Below are 10,458 nucleotides of genomic sequence, written 5' to 3'. Positions count from 1 at the left end.
ATTGATTTCATCCCAGATTTTGAATATTTCTTGTGTAGTTTTCCTGGAAGAATTTGCTTCTTTTTTGTTCTAGAGCTTTCAAATCTGCTGTTAAGTCACTAGTGTGAGATTTCTGCAAATTATTTATGTAGGTACTTAGGGTTATGAGCATTCCTCTTAGCACTGCTTTCATAGTGTTCCATATGTTTGGGTATGTTATGTATTCATTTTCACTGAATTCTAAGAAGTTTTTAATTTTTCTTTATTTCTTCCTTGGCCCAGTGGTGATTCATTTGAGAGTTGTTCATTTTCCATGAGTTTGTAGGCTTTCTGTATTTTGTGTTGTTGTTGTACTCTAAATTTAGGCCATAGTGATCCAATAAGGTACACAGTGTTATTCCATTTTTTTTTTACTCTTTGAGATTTGATTTATGACCAATTATGTGGTCAATTTAAAAAAAAAAAGTTCCATGAGGTTCTGAGAAGAAGACATACTCTATTGTGTGTTTGGATGAAATGTTCTGTAGACATCTATTAAGTCCATTTGTGTCATAACATCTGCTGCTTCTCTTGTTTCTCTTTTAAGTTTCTCTTAGCACATCTATCCATTGGTGAGAGTGGGATGTTGAAGTCTCCCACTATTAGTGTGTGGTGTATGATGTATGACTTAAGCTTCAGGAATGTTTCTTTTACAAATGTGGGTGCTCTTTTATTTGGCACATAGATGGTCAAAATTGAGACTTCATCTTGATGGATTTTTTTTCCTTCAATGAATATGAAATATCATTTTTCATCTCTTGAATAATTTTAGTTTGAAGTCTATTTTGTTAGATTGTAAGATAGCTACACCAGCTTGCTTCTTAGGTCAATTTGATTGGAAAATTTTTTTCTCAACCCTTTACTATCAGATAACATCTGTCTTTGAAATTGTGGTGTGTTTCTTGTATGCAGCAGAAGGATAGATCCTGTTTTTGTATCAATGCTGGTAGCCTGTTTCTTTTTATTGGCTAATTGAATTTATTGATATGAACAGATGTTAATGACCAGTGATTGCTAATTCCTGTTATATTTTGGTTTTGGTAATAGTGTGTCTGTTTCCCTCTTTGGGTTTCACTATTGTGAGATTATCAATTGCCTGCATTTTTGTAGGTGTAGCTTGTTTCCTTGTGTTGGCGTTTTCCTTCGAGTACTTTCGGTAGGGCTTGATTTGGTTATAGGTATTGTTTAAATCATTTTTTTCTTAAAATATCTTGTTTACTCTGTCTATGGTCATTCAAACTTTTGCTGGGTATAGTAATCTGGTCTGGTATCAATTGTCCCTTAGTGTTCAGGACCTTCTGGCCTTTAATATCTTCATTTAGAGGTCAGGTGTAGTTCTGAAAGGTGTACATTTATATGTTTCTTGGCATTTTTCCTTTGCATCTCTTAACATTCTTTCTTTATTCACCATGTTCAGTATTTTGATCATTATGTTGCCAGGTCATTTTTTTTTTTTTCATTTTCTGTTCTTGGTCCAGTCCATTTGGTGTTCTGTAACTTCTTGTACCTTTATAGGCATGTCCTTCTTTAGGTTGAGAAAGTTTTCTTCTATGATTTTATTAACTATGTATTCTATGCCTTTGAGCTGAGATTCTTCTCCTTTTTCTATCCATATTTTTCTTAGATTTGGTCTTTTTATGGTGTCCCAGAGTTCCTGGATGATTTATGTTAGGAATGTATTGGATTTTACATTTTCTTTGGCTGATGAATCTATTTCCTCTTTCATATCTCCAATGCCTGAGATTCCCTCTTCTGTCTATTGTATTCTGTTGGTGACACTTGCATCTTTAGTTCCTGTTCACTTCCCCAGATTTTCTATTTCCAGAATTCCCTTGATTTATGTTCTTTATTGCCTATATTTCAAATTTTAAATTCTTGAAACATTTCCTTCACCTGCTTGCTTGTTTTTTCTTGGCTATATTTGTTTTCTTTAATGGATTTATTGATTTCTTCCATTTTTTTGTCATTTTCTCAATTTCTTAAAGGGAATTTTTCATTTCCTTTTTAAGGAACTCTATCATCTTCATAAAGTTATTTTTAAGATTTTTTGTCCATGGCTGAGATGAAAAATTAAATTAAATTATAAAATATTTTTTAAAAGTGTTTTTGTGTGTGTTTCATCTACATTGGAATATTCAGGTCTTATAGTTTTAGGACCATGGGGTTCTGGTGGTGCCATATGGTTCTTTTAGTTACTGAATGTATTCTTACACTGGCATTTGTTCATCTGTTCTTCCAACTGGTGTGGTTTGCACCTGTGCCTATGTGCCTATGTAGTCTGCTGGGGTTGTAAGTGAGGGCTGGATATGGAGAGGATGTTCAGATACATGAGATTGGGTGACAGAGTGGATCTTAGAGGGGCAGAGTCCAGAAGTTGGGAAGGATGGTGGTATAGCCTAGAGGCAGGTCTCACACCTCACACCTGCTTGCTAGGCTGGTGGGGACTGCATCAGAGCATTGCAGTTCCGCCAGAGTTGGGGGTAGGGCCCAGCTGCCTGAGTGGTGGTGGAAAGGGAGGAGAGGGGCACCATATGGACCCTGAAGTTTAGGGTCCAGACTTTGTGGCAGTCCAGATGGGAGGCCAGTTACTCACCTGTTTTACCAATTGGTGTGGTTTGCACCTGTGCCTATGTAGTCTGCTGGAGTTTCAGGGGGATTGGTGAAGAGGCTGGCCACTTGGAGGACATTCAGGTGCATATGGTTGGGCAGCAGATTGGGTCTTGGAGAGACAGGATGCAATGACTGATGAGAGTGAGGGTGCAGCCTGGAGACAGGTCCCACACCTGCCTCCAGACTGGTGGGGATTGTATCAGACTAGTGGAGTTCTACCAGAGTTGGGGGAGTACCCAGCTGCCTTGCTGGTGATGGTATGTGAGAAAGAAGAGCAAGGGATGTGTCCCGGTGATTAGGGTCTGGACTTTAAGGCAATCTAGCTGGGAGGCCAGTCACTTACATGTTTTTCCAAGTGCTGGTTTGCATCTGTGACTGTATAGTCTGCTGGGGTTGCTGGGGTTAAGGGCTGGCCACATGAAAGATGTCCAGCTGCATGGGGTTGAGCTACAGAATGGACCTTGGAAGACAGTCCACTGGGTTGCCAGGGTAGTGCTGCAGTCTGGAGGCAGTTTTCTTACCTGCTTGCAGACTGGTGGGGACTGTGCCAGAGCAGTCTATAATTTTCTTAAATGTATGTTTTGATGATAGTAAGGTTATAAAGTTTGGGAACAAGTATATGTAACATGAATCTTAAATGGTCTTATTAATAAAGACCTGGAGCCAGTTATTGGAGTGAAAAGCTGAGAGATCAGAAAAGCCAGCTACATTCTTACCTGCTTGGAGATCTTCTGCCAAAGAGACCTACTTCCTGTATACCCACACCTATATGCTTTTCTGTTCTGCCATCTCATTTCCTCTTTGCCCAGATACATCACTTCTTGTCTGTCTGTACAGACCTCCATGTAGTTGGAGAGCTTCTCTCCAGGTGCCACCAAGAACCCAAGGACCCACATTTTTTTATTTGTTGTTTACAAACTGTATGGCCATGGCAGGCTTTTTGTTATCTACTTCTTTTATCTTAAATTAACCCATTTCTGCTAGTCTATAAGTTGCCACGTGGCTTGTGGCTTACCAGTACCTTATCTCTTCCTTGTCATGGCAGCAGCTGGCAGTGTCTCTCTACACAGCCTTCCACTTCCCATAATTTTCCTACTCCTTGTCCTGCCTACCCTATCCTTCCTGCTGGCTACTGGACAATCAACACTTTATTTATTTTAAACAATCAGAGCAACACATTTGACATACAGAACATCTCACAGCACCTCCAGACCTTTATGGTTAACTAGTGTTGGAATTTAAGCCATGTACCACCACATCTGGCTCTGTTCCAGTGTGCCCTTGAACTCACAGAGATCCAGACAGATCCCTGGCTCCAAGTGATTAGATTAAATGTGTGTGCTAGCATTGCGTGTGAGTTCTATGTTTACTATAGTGGCTGGCTTTTTCCTTTGATTCTTAGATAAAATTTACTGGGGGACACAGATAAAATATCACCACAAGTATATATGTCCTGGTCAATCTGAAGCACTTATGAGACTAATATAAGTACTCATAGAAATTTCAATTGAAAAATGTTAAATAAAATATAAAATAAGTTATAATAAGAATAGATTTGTGTGTATGTAAGTTCATACAAGTATTTTCACACATTTACAATACTCAGAAACTCAAACTCAAAAATAATTTTTCCATGGTATTAAGTTAGGAAATTGAACCCCTTTAAAATGATTTGCCAAACTAAAAAATATTCCTCACTCATGCTCAAAGGATGGGAATGTACATAATGAACAAAGGTAAATGCAAACAAAAATGTTCAGTATTTGGAAAAATGTGTGTGTGTGTGCACATGTGTGTGTGCAAGTGCACATGTGTGTGTGTTTGTGTGTGTATGTGTGTGTGTGTGTGTGTGTGTGTGAGTGAGAGAGAGAGAGAGAGAGAGAGAGAGAGAGAGAGAGAGAGGAGACTCAATGTATTTTGTCTTGTTGGCAATACTGCCAAGCCTGAAATGGTCTAATCACCCAAACAGCATAAATAAATAAATAAATAAATAAACAAACAAACAAACAAACAAACAAATAAATAAATAAATAAATAAATGGAATGTTGTGCTGATTCTTCACTGAAGCCTTGATTTAAATTTAAGACTGTCCAGGATGTTAGAAATAGAAACAAAGAGTCCTTTGCTTATGTGAAGAACACAGGTTCGTGATAAGAGCCCATTGATGGCTCAAAAGTACTGGCAAGAGAGATAAAATTTCAGTGATTATCTTCTCTTCTCCATTTCATACTAAACAATCCCTAACTAAATTTATAGTTTATCTTGATTGCACTAAGATAGTCCTTCTATAGGACCATAAATCTATAAAATGTGACTTGAATTTCTCAGAATGAAAAAAAAAAAAAAAAACTAATGTTCATATTTGAGTCAATTGGATAGATAGCTCCAAAGATATATACATAGGAAAAACCATTTTGATTTAGATCAATTAGTTTTATATTTTAAAATTTTAAGTCAATATAATTGATTATCTGAAGTTATAATCATGAAACAATAAAAATAAATAAGTCTTAGAACTGTTTCTCCAACTGAAAACAACTAAAGGGGATTTTAAGTATTTGGATTTCTTCTGAGTAAGGTATTAGTGCCAATAAATATATCATTAAATGTTGTCTGAAAATAGATTCTACTTATCTAAAAGGACCATGTAATGAATCGTTGTGAACATCTCTAATAGAATATGTTTATATCTCTTTATTTATATCCTGGTCCTTGTACTTCATTATTCTTAATTATATTTTACAAAATGATCTAATATATGTCTTTCAAAGAACAGTTATGTTGTTCCTTTGTTATAAAACAGCCATTCACTTTTATTCTAAACTGTTTGCCATGAGAATATACAAAACTAGACTTTCTGTCTTTTGTCCAATGAATACAACATATTTCTTTCATTATTTCTATTTTGTTGTATCTGAACAATTCTTGTAATCTGTTATGTTCTTATGACCACAGTGGTCCACACTGTTCTCAGTATGAATCTCTTCCTCTTCCTCTTCATTGTTCAGGTTTTACATAAGGTCACTGCTTCTTCATCATGGTTTTCTTTACTTTCAGTCTGGGAGGTTTTTCTCTAATCCTTTCTCTTTCATTGTTATATTTTTCTTTGCTGATCTGGTAGTTTGTTGCATGTTCTACCTTCTATTGTTTATCATGCTCCCTTAACTAAGCTAATTAGATGAGTGATTTATTTCTTAAAGCAGGGAATGAACTACCAGGTTTGTTGCTCTTGTTGTTTTGTTAGTTTGTTTTTTTCTTTGTTTTTTGTTTGTTTGTTTGTTTGTTTTGATTGCTAATGCCTGGATTCCTTTCCAACTCTTTCTTATGCAGAAATGTTGTATGAATACTGGGACCTAATTCATTATAATGTCATTTATATATTCATGAATTTTATTTCCCCACTCTAAGATAATTTAATCACTGATCTAGTGTGTACCTTTAGTAATTATTTTTTCAATTATGACTTGTAGAATTTTAGTGTTAACAAAACAAATATCAGTTTAAGTAAGTGTTAATTCAATTTTTTTCTAAGTGAAATTATCACAACATATAATTGTATAGGATATAAAATTATTGACTTTATAAATATATGCATATATCAGAATGGTTAGAGAAAGCATGACTCCGTGTCCATTTGATATATATTCTATATATTTTACAATAATTAATCTTGAAGTAATTTTAATACGTTAATACCCACAATAATCATCACTAAATTTGAATATCCTTCTTCCCTTATCATCTCTACTCAGCCTCATAATTTTATTGCAAACATGAAAATATATACAATTCATATTTCTGTTTAAAATGTTCTTCAGGAAAGTTTAGTATTTCTTTGGGACTAAGTTATATCACAAATCTCTAAAAAAAAAAAAAAAAAAAACTATTGACTGGAATATGTTGAGGTCTTTGATCCGCTTGGATTTAAGGTTTGTTCACAGTGACAGATATGGATCTATTTGCAGTCTTCTGCATGTTGATATCATTATGCCAGCACCATCTGTTAATGTTGATGAGGAAAAGTAGCCATTAGTTTGAAAAAAAATATCAAGGAGTGGTATATGGAATGATATGGAAGAAAGAAAGGGAAGGTGGTGATTATGTAAATTATAATATCAAAGAATAAAATAAATGATTTTTTTAAAAAACTGAAGTCAAAGTACAGGACTCTTCCTTGATTATGGATGTCATAATATTATGGTATAGCAACCATTACTGCTCAATGGGATTGGTGGCAGAGATAGTAAGAAATATCACTGGAAATGAACAAAAGTTTAATCTTAAGGGTGGTCAAAACACAGGATACAGTTTCATATCTTACTGCAAATAACTATAGATCTTATTTTGCCATTTTGTGATCTTCCTTAAGGTACTTTCTTATGAGTGGTGGTAAGATTGTTATAGGCAAATAAATTCATATTTCAAACAGATTATTTGTGTTAGGCACTGAAGAAGATTTAGTTGTGAATAATATGACATCTTAATTGTCTAGCAGAAATATTGTGAGGTATCTTCTTTAGGAAGTATGTGTGGCTGGGGAGTTCACTAGATGGACAGAGAGCTTGTTGAACAAGAGTGAAGTATTGAGTCCCCACTTGGGGCAGAGATGACAGGGGCCTGTAATTCTAGCACCATGGAGAATAGAGACAAAAGTCTTTGTAGCTAGCCATTTTTACTAATCAATGAAGTACAAGGTCAGTGAGAAATTCTCTCTTCAAAAACAATGTGATGAAAGAAGATACTCAGTATCAACATTAGCTTTCCTGAACATATATGCATGATAACACTTGTCTGTACACCTACAGACACAGAGAAAGACACACAGAAATGCGCACACACACACACACACACACACACACACACACACACACACACACACGATTATGCTTGGTTATTTGGGCCTACTGGGTTTTTTTTGTTTTTTTGTTTTGGTGAACTGAAAAAATAACCTTATATTTGTGAAATCTTTCATTATGACATTGCTATTATGTGAGGACATATCCTGCCTAAAAATTTTTATGGCAGTGTATGTTAAGTGTCAATTTTGGTAATTATTTCTGGCACCTGGTTTTATTTCTGCTTGACATTGAACTTGGTCCCTTTGCTGGTTCTTTAAATTTCAATGGATCTTTTCTGTCCCTAATTCTATCATTTTGGAAATATTTTTTTATTGTCATATGACCTTCTCATTCTTAAAGACACATTGGCTTATAAAAGCACCATAATAAAAAATTGACTAACAAAAGTAACAAATGATTACTTTTATATTTATTTATCTATGTCATTTTGACCTCAAAATATTCTTTTAGGTAAATTGGCTCATTTTGTAGGTATTAAGATATAAATCAAAATGATAAATTTAGAATTCTGAATCCATTCTAATATCTATTTGTAGTTTTCCTTAATGTCACTTAAGAGGTGTTGAAAGTTTATACTGTTTTACTTTATGAATATTCATTGAATCATTAAAATAAAACCTGAGATTTAGTAGACTTTTGCAAACTTCACCATCTATTACAATTTAAATTTCTCTTTGTCTGTCATATCTTCTTTCTTGGTGTTTACTACAAAACGTTTTCTCTAAGGATGACTCCAAGACAGAGTCTGTTTGATTTCTTCTGCCTGTTTCATACCCTTGTCCATTAACTGCATCATGTTCTCTTTTGCATCTTTCATTTATTTTCTCCAAAAGCTTATAATTATGCATTATAAAGGATGGTAAAATAATTTGATAAACAAGAAATACATTCTCATATATTCTGTTGTGTCTTTTCTTAGAATAGTCTGTATTTCTTTAAGTACATATCTCAAGCGTATTCCAACAACCTAATACTATTTTGTATTACTTTGTCCTCTTCCTTTCCTTTGGGAGTTATCCAAAGAGTCTTTGTAAAATTTAATCGCTATTTTCCTTGTTTAGTTGCCAAATACAAATCTACCAGGTCTAGTGATATCAGTGTTGTTCTTATCAGTTGCTCAAGTAAGGCAAGAAGACTATAATTACAGTCTAAGTATATCATTTTACTGTTTCTTTTGTGTGTCAGTTCAGTGGGAAGATTTCCGAGTGATATAAAACTCTGAAAAGATAGAATCAAGCCGGGCGGTGGTGGCACATGCCTTTAATCCCAGCACTCAGGAGGCAGAGCCAGGTGGAGCCCTGTGAGTTCTAGGCCAACCCGGGCTACCAAGTGAGTTCCAGGAAAGGCACAAAGCTACACAAAGAAACCCTGTCTTGAAAAACCAAAAAAAAAAAAAAAAAAAAAGATAGAATCAACTAGAAAATGAGTACTGTAGAAAATTTGTATTAACTAATGTTTTCAAGTTATTTGAGTGAGTGCCTGAGAAAATAACTATTACTCTTTTTGTTTGTTTGTTTTGTTTGCCTTGTTTGTTTGTTTGTTTTTTGAGACAGGGTTTCTCTCTGTAGTTTTGGTGCCTGTCCTGGATCTCACACTCTAGAACAGGCTATCCTTGAACTCACAGAGATCCACCTGGCTCTGCCTCCTGAGTGCTGGGATTAAAGGTGTAAGCCACTAGTGCATGGATTAGCTATTCCTCTTTAATGTCATCTTTCCTTCACAGGAAAACACACTCAGTTGTGCTCTTGTAATGTTTAATAATGGTACATTTGAGTAAGAATGTTAAAAACTCTGAAGTATGTCATATACTCTAGTTTGGATGCTCAGACTATATATATCCTAAAACATCCCTCATACCTAGATTAAATCCTCATTTAAGCATAGATAATGAGCTGTGGCAGTAGCCAAATAAGCGAATTGTTTTTCCTATTTGATAAAGGAACTCCCAAATGGAAAACAAGGAAGTATAAGAATGAAACAAGTATGACATGATATGATCCAATGGTAACACAAATAATAATAGGTCCAGCCTATATTGTTTGCTCCCAGGGTCCATGGAAGAGTCTAACAACCAGCTGAGGATTCTAATCTGAGGGATATTCAATGAATCTAACTACCCTGAGTTCTTTAGTCCATTCACTTTATTCTTCTAAGTCAATTCTATCTACAAAGTTTCTTTTCTGCTCTCTTACTTAGCTCCTCACAGTCCCTCCTGCTCTGTCTCTTCTGCTATTCTCTCATCATTCCTACCTAGTTCTTTCCATCTCTGTCCTCATCTTTGTTCTTTTCAATCAATTTTCCCAGTGTTATCAGAGAACCAGTATATGTGGTGATAATGTGTTCCCAATATATTGTGCACCCTAATAAACTTGTCTGGGGTCAGAGAACAGAACATCCACTATATATATATATATATATATATATATATATATATATGCCAAGAAGTAGGTAGCAATGCCTTAACAGTATGTGTGTTGTTAGGTCCAAAGGCCTTTTCAAAGGGAGTGCTAACCTTCTCTCCCTTCTCTCCTTTTAAGTGATGTGGATATCGCTCTGTATAAATAAAATGCTGATTGGCCAGTAGCCAGGCAGTAAGTATAGGCAGGATAAGCAGAGAAGAGAATTCTGGGTACAGGAAGTCTGAGGCACAGAGATGCTGCCAGCAGCCACCATGAGTAGCAACATGGAAGATACTGGTAAGCCACGAGCAATGTGGCAAGATATAGTTTTTTAAAAATGGGTTAATTTAAGATATAAGAACTAGATAGCAAGAAGCCTGCCATGGCCATACAGTTTGTAAGCAATATAAGTCTCTGTGTATTTACTTGGTTGGGTCTGAGAAGCTGCAGGAGTGGCGGGTGAGAGAGATTTGTCCTGACCATGGGCCAGGCAGGACCAGGATAAGTCTAGCTACAAGTATATATACCCACACAGTAATTCTTTGGTAAAGCAATGTGTGGATTGAAATTT

At 35.4% G+C, this 10,458-nt stretch overlaps 1 pseudogene; it reads right to left on the bottom strand.

Moving 5' to 3' along the window:
- Nucleotides 1-9,906: 9,906 nt before the first annotated feature.
- Nucleotides 9,907-10,017, bottom strand: LOC118574917 (annotated as a pseudogene).
- Nucleotides 10,018-10,458: the final 441 nt, after the last annotated feature.

The sequence above is a fragment of the Onychomys torridus genome, chromosome X (genome assembly GCF_903995425.1).
Source record: "Onychomys torridus chromosome X, mOncTor1.1, whole genome shotgun sequence".
NCBI classification, from domain to species: Eukaryota; Metazoa; Chordata; class Mammalia; order Rodentia; family Cricetidae; genus Onychomys; species Onychomys torridus.
Note: the sequence above shows the minus strand (reverse complement) of the source record. Positions and strands in the feature narration are given on the sequence as shown.